The 12,848-nt window shown below is 39.9% G+C and overlaps 1 protein-coding gene across 2 annotated transcripts in view; it reads right to left on the bottom strand.

The window, feature by feature from the left end:
• The window catches only part of LOC114464078 (hydroperoxide isomerase ALOXE3-like), a 1,091,527-nt gene that overhangs the window by 182,439 nt on the left and 896,240 nt on the right, over positions 1-12,848 (bottom strand). The gene's annotated exons all lie outside the window — the stretch shown is intronic.

The following is a 12,848-nucleotide window of genomic DNA, read 5'->3' as shown; positions in this document are numbered from 1 at the left end:
ATTCTTTAATTTTCTCAAAAATCGACAGTGCACCATATAATCAGGTGCGCCTTATGTATGAAATTAATTACTGTGCTTCAACGTACTGAACTGAAAAAGTATTGTTCTGTATTTTATGTGTTAAACCTGAACAATGTTGAGTTATTGTTAATGAGTTGAATAAAGTTTGACTTATCTGAGTATTTTATTTTGCTTAATGCATCTTAATAATAATAATAATATTAATAATAACAAACCGGTGTGCCTTATAGTCCGGTGCGCCTTATGTATTAAAATAGACCCAGTCAGGTCCATTCATTGATAGTGCGCCTTATAATCCGGTGCGCCTTATAGTTCCAAAAATATGGTACTCTGGATATGACCTTTTTAACTCAATAGGAATAATTAAGAAATCAATAAATAAGTAAACAATAAGATAAGTAAGACCACATTTTCCTATTTAAATTGGGTAACACTTTACTTGAAGTTTTATACATAAAGGCTGACATTACGCTGTCATTTTATGACATGACACCTGTCATTAGCATGAATAAGGTATCATGATGGCTGTCCTTAAGTGTTGTTTGTTACCCTAACCCCTAACCCCTAACCCTACCTAACCACACGAGATCACTCCACCTAACCCAAAAAATGCCAACATAGCTCCAAAGGTGTCATAATTTAGTGAAGACACTTAATGTCATACTAATACTATTATTCATACTAATGACAAATAATGACAGATAATGACAGTGTAATGCCAGCTTATGTATAAAAGCTCAAGTAAAGTATTACCAAAAATTATTCTAGGAATGAACATTGCGTAACAAGTTTTCTGATGCATCAAACTAGAATGGTCTCCACAGCCCACATTAAACATATGGACAAGTTCAATATTTGCATATCTATATTATCTGGCAGTGATTGAGACCTTTGAATGATAAGGTAATTACAGAAGTCTCCCTCCTGGTTCAGTTCTGGTCAGACTGCTATGAGCAGACCAGATACAGCCACACAATGATAACACACACCAAGGTCATTCTACGACTCTTCCGTGTTTTGACTAGACGCTATCAGCAACACAGATAAACAGAGAGAGCACCCAACAGCAGCAGATTTACAGGGACAGACTCTTCCTGTTTGGTTGGCAGGAAGAGTTAACCAGCGTTCTGGTTAACTGGTTAACTGTCAATGTCCATTGTTATGGCGTTCATCCATAACTTTGGACATTGACAGATACTGACTATATCTCTTGCAGTTGAAAAGACAAGCTCACTTGGGATAGATGTAGCAGAGATGGAAAGGATAATTACAATGTATTTTATATCGCAACATACAACACACAACTTAAACAAAAACAATATATAAGCACATGATACACAGACATATTTAGGGATTGGAATTGATAAGAATTTAGCGATTCCGAAGCCATTGTCGACACTGCTTAACTCTTTATTATCTTATATGTGTTTCTTTAATTTGCTGCAGCGATATCAGCTCTCTTTTAATCCACCAGGTAAGGCAGGTATAGATTGTTTTCACTGGATAATAATATATACAATATATGACACTTTGGCTCCAATCATTTGAGAATATTTACAGTGCTCTTTTTGGACTTGAACAACTTGATCCAAAACAAATTCAGACATAAAACAAATAATACTTCTGTAAAAAAGAACATATTAATCAAAAGTACTGCTGAACTTATCAACTGTGGTAGATTAACTGTTTTTGTGCAGAAAAATTAGCATGTTTGCCTTATTCCGTATTGCCGTATTCAGGGCACTGGTGGCTCCTGAATACGGAGCCACCAGTGCCCGTTTAACTTTACGGTGTCTCCGTCCGTTTTTCTGAGCGGGACTCCGTGAAAACATGTGACATCATCACATATTTGCGACGTAAGAGCAACCAATAAGCGGAATTGACAGGCAAGCAAACAAACAATTCTTAGAAATTGGATTACTGGGAACCGGTTCTGAGAAAGAACTGGTTTTCAATTCCCATCCCCAGACATGATACAGTACAACAAGACAATAGGTGAGGAGTGGATGTTTACAAATGTACACAATTTGTGTGTGTGTGTGGGGGGGGAGGGGGTGATAAAAAATAATAAGGGTTTTTTAGGCAATGGTTAGGGCTACAAGTAGGAATTTGCTCTCTGGTGGTAATGGGGTAATAGATGATAAGTCTCCAAGCAAACAGAGTGAGGGGGATAGTGGGATGGTTCCAGTCCAAGAGGGCAGAGGATCATCTTTAGCAGAAGCTAACATTGTTTTATGCAGGAAAACACCTGCAACACTAAAAACAATGTCAAAATGTTGATGAAGCTTACTTTGTGACCATGTGGATGCATGGCAGAAACCATAGGGCCCATAGGGACAGACACTTTAAATACAGAGGGGAATGGGTAAGGGGCCCCACTTGTGCAAGGTTGTGCTCTTTCACACACACAGATAGATTTAAAGTGACAGAAGCAAACAAAGCCAGCCAACCGTAACCAAATAAAATCCATTTATACGTTGATATAAAAAGTGATTTATGGACTTTCAGAGTGATTCATTGGATTCAAGTATTTGGAAAAAAGCAGGACCTTGATTGCTCTCCAACAGCCTTTAGATGAAAAAGATTTGACTGCTTACAAGGTCCTTTAACAATACATCAAAAGAAAAAATAAATCTATGCAAGAAAACTCCAAATGAAAGACTTTATACTGCGCAGCCACTAAAAGGGATCAAAGTCCTCACTCAGTCAACAGGTACTGCTTTTTATACCAGCTAAACAGCCACTCTGCCAGAGGTCAAAGGTCACCAGCCTCCTTGTGCGCGAGTAAATGGCTCACAGTGCTGATCTGACTTCTTCTTTTTATGGACAGTATCAATCATCTCACATCCAACCCACATGTTCTGTTGGTGATATGACTCCCATTATCGCTTTTTATCTGATTTGACACTGTTCCCACGGCAGTAACACACGACAAAGCAGTTTTTTCTTTGCTCTGCTGTCAGGGCAATGCAGCGCGCTGCCACTCACAGAGCAGCAGATGTAGATAGGAGGAGGGCAAAGACTCCCACACTCTGCAGACGTAGACACGCTTGAGTCATATCGTCCTTTCTGCCATTTGTTAACATGCTTCAAAAAAAATATCACTCGCTTCAAGTCGAGTTTTTTTGAAGTAAGGCAACGGGAATCCATCCAAAGAAATATGAGTGGGGGAAAAAGTCGAATAGGAAGTTTAGACAGACTCGTTTTCAAAGGCACAGAAGTCTGACAGTGATCTTCTTCTACTCCCACTCTGCATTTAACTTCAACTCTTCCTTTCCTCGCTACCTCAATTTATCGCTCTGTTAATGCTGTGTGTCAGCTGGAAGGCACGGCGCTGTAACGCGCAGATGTAATCTACACTCGTCTGGGCCAGGGAACAGCTATTGAATCACAGCGGGCAGCTGATTGGTAACGTGCTGACAGTAGTGGTGCAGCAACACTTGTGGGTATCTGCTTTCATGCAACACATCCCAACGGGGCTCTGATATGGCAGAAGGCCAACTCCTGTGATGCATGTGGGATTGAAAAGGCAATGCGGTGTGAAGAATGAAGCCTCGCAACTCATGGGGGATGAATTAGTAACACAAAGACAAAGATTTTACCAATCATTGATTAACCGGCTGGTCTCATGGGTTGGAGGCAGCCTGATGGCTTCCAATAGTGGCTTTTACACGTACATGTTGTGGACACACAGGCATGTGTTGGGCTTCGGGATAGCTCACATTTGGCCATGACTCAGAAATGTTTCATTCCAACAAATAGCTCTGTCACACTTGAAAGCACACACGCACTCCCTCTTTTCACATTTATTTTCATTGTGTCTTAGCTGTGGTTTGTTTTCCCCTGAATATTTTCTCGACATGTCACTTGAATGGCGTAGTTACTCATTCCTCTGCACAATAGTAGCCTCACATTTTATTAAAATGGCTTCTCTGTTGCTCTTCTTTTTAGTGTCCTCCCTAACTTGTTTTCCCTTGTATTTCCCCCCACTCATGTAACACTTCCCTCCCTTTTCATATCTTTCCCACTAATATTGTTAGCTTAACTGACTTACTTATTAGCTACATTATCTAGTAAGCTAGCGAGCTACATTAATTATTATATTATTTATATTACTTTTAGAAGACTAAAACATGCCTAGCTGTCGCAAAAAGATTGCTCTGTGTGTATTGTTAACACCTTTGATGACATATACAGACGACATAGTGGGGGAAAAACATTTAATTAATCTTAACTTTTGATAACGAAAGGCTACAAAAAAACTATGGTACCATAATATCGATGTGCTGACAGATGGCACTAAATATCCCATTAAGCTAATATGTCTTTTGCATTATGCACATCTGAGGCTACTGATCAAATGAAGTCTTGTCAGTTAGATCGTGTTAGCTTTGAAGGCTATGCTAGTGTTTCCCAAACTCTTTCTGTTAAGATAGCACCTCTCATTACCTGAGGTTATATTTTCAAAGGCCTTATTTATTTATTTGTCAGTTAACAAATTTTGACATAATTTAAACCAACGATTGACCTTCTTACACCATGGAAGATTCCATTACATTTTAGAGAAGATTGGGATCAATAGACTGTTTCCTGAGGACCTCATTTGATCTCTTGTTAGACAAACTTTTTTCTGATACAAACTAAGTGACAGTTGCCAGGTCAGCAATATTCTTCTTACCTTTACGAATAAACCTTTGAGTTTATCTAAACAGAAGTTTGTAAATGAGGAATTAGTAGGGGATGTGTGTGCCTCTGATTGTATGTGTGTTAGCTCAGAGCTTAATCGTTTTAGCTTTATGTCCATTACGTTTGTTCCTTCCACTCCCACTAAAAGCCCGACAGGACTTTGTACCGTAGTAATTTCACACACATTCTTACAAAGATCACTTTATCACCACAAGGTCAAGCATGTTCACAGCAAAGTAAGATGGGAAAGGCTTTGTCCTCTAGAGCTATGGTGAAAGAATTCTCACTAAATGCTAAATTGTATCATTTACTGCCTCGATGGTCCTTTAAGCTAATCACCATGACAACTAGACATGACATTGATGAGAAGATTCTAAAAAATAGTCTTTTTATAATTATCTTTGGCTGGACCGTATGTAGGCATTGTCAAAGGAATGAGTAAAAGCTTTGTTTGCTTGTTCTGCTTGCAACTCACCAACATTCATTTGGATTGTTAACCTGCCAGGACTTCACTCTGAGGCCAAAGGCCACAGTCGCACACACAGTGAAACCATATCTGCTGCAGCACTGGCAATGATCAATGAAGAGCTTCTTCATCAACCAGTCTATTACAATCTACTAGCTACTGCTTATTATTAACACCGTATCAAAGTTGTACATTTGCCGGCTTTATTTGACTTAACAACATGTTTCTGCCTCTTTTCGGTCATTAAAAAGCTGCTCAGATTCATAAAGGCAGACACAGATGTACAGCAGACACAGCCCAAGTGTGAGCGAGTGTTTCCACAAGGAGCTTCCCCTCAAGCTCTATCTCTCACTGCAATATTAATTGTGTTTGACAGCAGTTATAGCTGGGAAAACAAACAGAAGAACGGAGCTATTTTAGAATCTGTCTCAGCATGGATGGGTCAGATACGTACCAACTGTTGTGAACATAGGAAGGCCCTGTTTAGGACAGCGTGTTCCAAGCTGCCTAATTAGAAATGGACCGTTTTTACAGTGTGAGTTATGGACAATCTGCTCTATGTCTCAGCTGTCAGGTCCTCCACATAATAGGAGTGTGTGTAGTTGTGTTGTCAAACATTGTAGAATGGCGATTGATCAAATGCAGTTTTTGCAGTCGTGTTATGTGAGATATAATATTAATCTAAAGTTATTTAATAAAAAACAAAACCGAAAGACTTCCAGGATATTTTTATTGTATCTTTGAAGACCTAACATTTAAAAAGTGAATCAATTTAAACTCAAATCTTTGAAGCATACAGCAATTTAACGATTGCACACTTTTTGTAGCTCAATAAATGAGAAAATGTCAACCTTTGTGTTGACAATTGGCCAGCCTTAAGGGGGACAGTCAGTTACAGTATGTGAGAATGGACTGAATTCTATTCCCTTATTAGAAAAATGCACATTTATCTTGAAATGTTCATCTATTGATAATTTGCTAATACCTGAAAACTGTGATTCTAAAATGCCAGACCAAGTTGCAGCACACAGAGAGGACAGGACTGTTTAGGAGTTACTTCAGCAGGTATCTCACCTGGTCTGTACACCAGTGATGTGACTTCATGTGTTGCTCCTATTGGCTAGTGATCTTTGCTAAAACCTGAATCGGTCCAGAGTAATCCTAGACAACTTTAAACAGACAGGATCATAACATATACGACCCGGACAGTCTAGGATTGGTCTTAAAATATCAAACTTTTTTGATATAACCAGGATCGCTCTGGAGTCTGGACCATTAAAGTGTTCTGAGAGGACACTGGACCTCTGCACCTTCTCTTGGCTCTGTATTCAAGCTTTATAAAACAAGGAGCGTGACACTATTGTTTAGCCAATCGCAATTTTTTTTTTACTAACAAAGTGCTCAATCAGCTGTTTTGAGCGTTACTATTACTATCGGTAGTGAATGTGCAATGGCAGGTGCTTCGGCAGGAAAAGGTCCCTACTGTGACGATAATGCACAATGACTTACATGGCAAAGCAAGCCAAGAAAAAGAACAACATGGAGAAGCGACAGTCTAAGGCTCAAACATAACAGACGAAATAAATCACGTGTAAACCTAAGACAAGCCTATACAAGGTGGAGAGAACATGCACAATTCATTTGCAGTCTGGATGAGGAGTGGAGCGGGTCTCCTCTCTGCTCTGAGCAGAGAGTAACTACAGAGTCGTACATACTTTCAGTATCTAGAACATTCCAAAACTCACCAATAACACAAGAAAACCTTGCTAGATTTGTCACTAGTTGCTTTTCAGAAGAATTTAGTAAGAGGAGTTGGAAAGTCCCCAGATTTAGCGTCAAAGTCACTGCAAACAGCTCCACGGTCATGCTCGTTCATGAGGATGTCGGTGGATTCAAAACATAGAGGGGAGGGGCGAGCGTGGTTGATTCCATTCCAGTCTCACAGATTCTACATACTGCAGCTTTAAATTTGTCCTGATCGGCTCTACCTATAACCATAACACTATCTTAATAAAAGGTTCTTTGTTAAATATGTGTCATTGTTCTTTTAGCTACACATTAGAGTGGGATTTTGTCAGAATATTTAATAAAAGGTTGGAATTTTCCTCCTGTGGGGTTTTTCCTGTTGCCAAAACATCATTGATTATTGATTATCACATCCCAAATTACTTCCCGGTGAAGTTTACACACGATCAATACTCACAAATGCAGTGATGGCAAATGGTTAAGAAAGCTGGCTGGTCCATCCCTGTGGGATGTTGGGCAAGCCCCTTAACCCTAACTGCTCTCGTTGTACGTCACTTTGGATGAAATTAAATTGTAATATTGTAAATGACCTTTGCTACAACATGGAGAAAACACCAACACCCCAATATGACGAGAGAAGATGTGGCATTCTCCTTCTTGTTTCTTGGTCGGGACTCGGCAGAGGCAGTTCTCTTCATTAGGCTGACTGATAGCACACATCCACTGAGAGTTAAGAGTGATTTGACAAACATCGCTTACGCCAATTAGAGCAAATCAGCAAGACAAGACTAGACAAACAGTGCATGTCAGTGCTGTCAACACACACACACACACACACACACACTGCAGGAAAGGAATTACTTCACTGTTTCTTCTGTAATAAAGGGCATGAAAACAGGCAATTTAGATAATCCCTTCCTGTCAGCGCTGTCAGCCAGGAAGACCCAGACACATCCCATGTACTCATACACTCATTACCATACGCCAGTCATCTCAAGAGGGCTGACTACAAAAGCCCGTAGACTGAAGCGAAAGAGAAACAGCCACCTGCTTCTCTTTACGTTAGCGTCACATTCTGTTCCTTCTCTCTTCGCCAGCCAAGCCTGGAGCGACATGACACAGTAGGGAGAGCCACAAAAGGCAAATGGAGAAAGAAAGCTGTGTTGCACCGTTTGACAAGGAGACACACAAAAGGGTTTCTATTTGCTGACCCTTTGGAGGAGTCAAGCCCTGAAGAGCACCTGATTCATTTCTTCTGGAGGGCTATTAATCTTTTCAAGTACCAGAATCACTCTGCCTCTCAGGAAAGGGAGAGAAGATTGGGTTTTCGTTTACAATCATGCAGAGGCTGCATGTCAGGGGAGACCTGGCAGCAGCCATGCTGTCCTTGAAGCTGCTTTTATCATTGGAAAGAACAGCAAAGGTCCAAATCACATTATTTTACACAACTACATTATGTCTTTCAATTGTATTCCACATTTCCATTAACTGTAAGGCAGTTATTAATAGGTAGGTATTTACAGATACTTTTATCCTTGCAGACATCAAACCTTAAAGGGATACACAATCAAAATTACAATCCCAGCATTTTTTTTTTCCAAATTCCGTGTTTTCCACATACGTTTTTTTAAATTTCAGTTTTATAAGAAAAATGTATACATTTGACCATAAAAATAAGAATAAAAAATGGGTCGGCAGCTGTGAAGAAACTTTTTTAGGCAAAGTTACAAATTTAGCTGCAGACAAATTACAAAAAAACCCAAACACTTAAAGTATGATCAGTTGTTTTAATGTTCTTGAGCAATGTGTATTTTCTAGTCCGACATACTGGTTGGATTATTCCTAAAAAAAAAAAAAAAAAAAAAAAAAAAAGACAAGTTTACTTGGGCTGAAGAGAAGGTTCTGGAAAGGAGGAAATCTGAAATGACCAGCAGCTGGTTGATGTCAGGCTGGTTTGAGATGATAGAAGGGCAGGGATGGTAACCTGATAATCACTTGTTACAACCCAGGTATGCAGCTGACCCTCACTGACCCCTGTAGCAGAAGACCACACATAGGGACACTGTCAGACTCAGCTAATAGCAGGAAGCCATGCAAGCGTAGTTACACACTTCCTCTGATGCCATCACATCCCTGATGTGTGGGGAGTCTTTCTGACACACACTGAATCTCTTCAAGAATAAGATCTCTTTGTTACTTTATCTAAATTTCACAATAGCCTGTAAATTATTAAATCGTAGAAAAAAGTATTTAAGTCATTTTTAGACACTTCTTTTAGACACCCAGGACCTCAAGTGGGAGCTGAACATCAGCTCCCTCATCAAAAAAGCTCAGCAGAGGATGTACTTCCTGCAGCAGCTGAAGAAGTTCAGTCTGCCAACAAAGATGATGGTGAACTTCTACAGCTCCATCATCCAGTCCATCCTCTGCTCCTCCATCACCATCTGGTACACTGCAGCTATGGCCAAGGACAAGGTCAGACTGCAGCGTATCATCCGGCTGTAATCTGCCCTCCCTCCAGGACCTGTACGCCTCCAGGATTCTGAGGCGTGCAGGAAAGATAGTGGCCGACCCCTCCCACCCCGGTCATAAACTGTTTCAATGTCTCCTCTCTGGAAGGAGGTTTCGGTCCATCAGGACCAGAACCACCAGACACAAAAACAGCTTCTTTCCCTCTGCCACCATCCACATGAACACAGCCCCAGTCACCCACTGAACCCCCCCCCACACACACACACACACACACCCGATCACCACCTCCATTACCTGCTGCACTGTATATATTTATATTTATCCTTTATTCTTTATATATCCTTTATTTATCCCTCATCCTTTATATTTATTATTATTATTATTATTATTATTATTATTGTTGCTGGCTTGTTTCTACGTTTTTTGTTTCGCGCCCCGACTACCAAGTCAAATTCCTTGTGCTGTCCTAAAAACTGTACTTGGCCATTAAAACATTTCTGATTTCTACAATCAACTGTTACCACAGCCTTTATTCCACTTGCATTGCTACACGGTAATTGAGTCATTAAAGCTCTTATATGCCTCAACTATGTCATTGTCTTTCTGCAGATTTATTTCTACATCTTACCCAATGAATATCCACAATCATCATTATTAATTTTACTCAGTGTATTACTTTGACTTCTTAGCGATGGGGGAGTTTCCTTTTTTCTAATTTAGTGTTGACTGCTGCGGCCACTTTTATCATGTTCATTTAGATGAAATGGTTGTCTGATAAGTGTGGAACAGAAAACAGAAAGCAGAGTCACTGCACTCTTAAATGATTCACTGTACGTCTGGGTATGAGTCATGTGACCTTGATCCTGACCACCTTGCTGATGTACCATCCTAATGCTACATCAGCAGAGCATTGCTAGATTATTATTCATTTACTATTGGATCATTTTAGTGTAATGACTGTGTGTATTTAGTGTTCCCTGCTTGAAATTAGAACAGCTGATCATTTTAACACCTTTATTAGCTTGATTTGCACAGACTGTGCACTTTTTGAATCACTCCAGTGTTTGTTTCACAAGGTGAAGCACGTCAGTGACTCCCTCCCTCGTGTCTCATGACAAGGTTGGAACCTTGTTTTTTTCTTTTGCCTCTACAAAGATCCAAGTACCCCTTTATTGTTTTTCTGAATCCAAGTACCCCCTTTGTCCGACTACAACATTTTGCTTCGAAAACTATTTAAAATAAACTATAGATCATAATGATGGAATGAACGAGTGATAAAACACGTTTTGTAAATAAGTGGTTCCCAACCTTTTTTTGTATCGTGACCCCATTTTGAGATCAAGAATTTATGGCAACCCCAAAGACATTTTTCTTCTAGAATTAGTTTTTGATCATGTTTGAGCTCAGATATTTTTTTTAACTACATTTTAATTGAAACTAGATTTATATTTCACAAGGAGGAAGTATCGAAATATAAATAGTAATTTAAAAAATTCAAAAATCTATTTGAATTTCTCAGAAATTTTAGGCAACCCCGTTTAAGTCCAGGCGACCACACATGGGGTCCCGACCCCAAGGTGGAAAAGCACTGATTCAGTGCCTCCTGAATAGAATAATTTCTATAGTTTTTATCTTTTACGGTCATCTCACGCATGGGGTACGACCAAGAATGACACTCTCTCTCTCTCTCAAGTACCCCCTGTAGTGACATAGCGTACCCCAATTTCAGAAATATTGTTGTAGTGTTGTTTTCTTTTGACTTTTACTCCCTTCCTGCGTTGCGATTAACATAATTAATGCACCACAGACAGATCTGCAGTGACTGTCATGTGTGACTTTGAGGAAAGGGTTCCTTGTTGGCGCTACGCTATTAAGGCTGAAGGAACTTCTGACAAACACGTCATTTATTTCACACTTTCTTTTGTGTTTTGGTTTTGTCTGACATTTCCTGAGGGGATTGTAGGATTTACTTAAGACATACAACAGCAGTGATTTGCTTCATTTGTTACCGTTAAAATATGCATAACTAAGCTCATGTTCCTGTCACAGCCCCTCCCCTGCACAAGCTTTGGGAGGACACTGCCTCTATTAGGTATCTGCTTCTGCTAATTGTCTAACCACAGGGGTGGGAATAAACCACATTAGCCCTGTAGAACGCATTAGAGTGGTTTTTCAGTCTCCCCAAGGTCAAAGGAGATTACTGTCCATGAGTAAAACTGAGATTAATCAAATTCTACTTAAAATAGATCATTAACGTCCCATTAAATACCAGCACGTGTATGTCGTCAGCTTGTTTCGTTAAAGCGTGCGGTAGCCTCATGAAAAATGTCCGTCAGTAAAGAGTATTAATTGCAGAAGAAGTAGACGGAGCGAAGCCGCTGAAACGGCGACACTAATAGAGCAATCTGGAGGCCACTTCAGGATGAGAGATTGTAGCGGAGGCTTGTCTCACTAAATCAATCTGAAACCGTAGAGCGGGGATGTGGCGACTGCCGGAGGGAGTCCCAGGACTCATGTCACAGGGAACAGGGGAGGGGGTTAGAGTGGTGTTACTCATCCCAGGCAGAAATCATGTTCAGGTCCCAAGGGGGGGTTTGTGTGGAGGCTTCCTGGGAGGTTTTTTTAAACAACAGCATCCATCTCTGTAACACAATACTACAGACAGTCCTTACCAAAGGAGCCATCATCTCTGCTGGCTCAGGAGCCGCCTTCATTCACGCTGCATGAAAAAATAAAGCCTGAGGCAACGATTGGCCGAGCTCCATCAGTCACTGCCTGAGCCGCATCCATCCGTAGGATCACAGAGATGGACCAAATCAGTTCACCAGAAGGATTTCTACCAGGGTTGAGGTCAATTATAATTGTAATTTCATAATGAATTACAATTATGACATAAATCACAACTGTTCCATAATCCTTATACAGTACGTATTATTCTTCCCTGTCCTTAAGCTACTACCACAGTTTTCAACCACAATAAAATTCAGGACATCTCTGCCAAGTTCAAGTTTTTCTGTCACTATTCAATGTTTTTAATTATTAAAATTTTTGTTTAAAAAAGTTCTAATCTACATTCGCCATTTTCAACAATCCAACCTTTAACATGTTCACTTTCAGCTAATACGTTCAACCTGCTTGGTTAATGCTAATGCTAAACTAATGTTAATGTAAGGTTTATGCTAATGGTAGGCTAATGCTAGGCTTATGCTATTGCTAAGCTAACGCTGCTGATTGGTTTTTGCTAGGTTAATGCTATTGCTATGCTAAGTTACTGCTGTTGACTGGCTAATTCTAGCTAATGCTAAGCTACTGCTAGTTAATGCTAATGTTAGACTAATGCTAATATTAGACTAATGCTCGCTAATGCTAGTGTTAAACGACGTGGACCGGCACCTGCATCCTCACTTGCATTTTCTTCAGGAAATGCAAATATTGTAGTTATAATTGAAAATGTAAT

Source organism: Gouania willdenowi, chromosome 5 (genome assembly GCF_900634775.1).
Source record: "Gouania willdenowi chromosome 5, fGouWil2.1, whole genome shotgun sequence".
Lineage (NCBI taxonomy): Eukaryota > Metazoa > Chordata > Actinopteri > Blenniiformes > Gobiesocidae > Gouania > Gouania willdenowi.
This window is presented reverse-complemented; position numbering and strand designations above follow the sequence as displayed.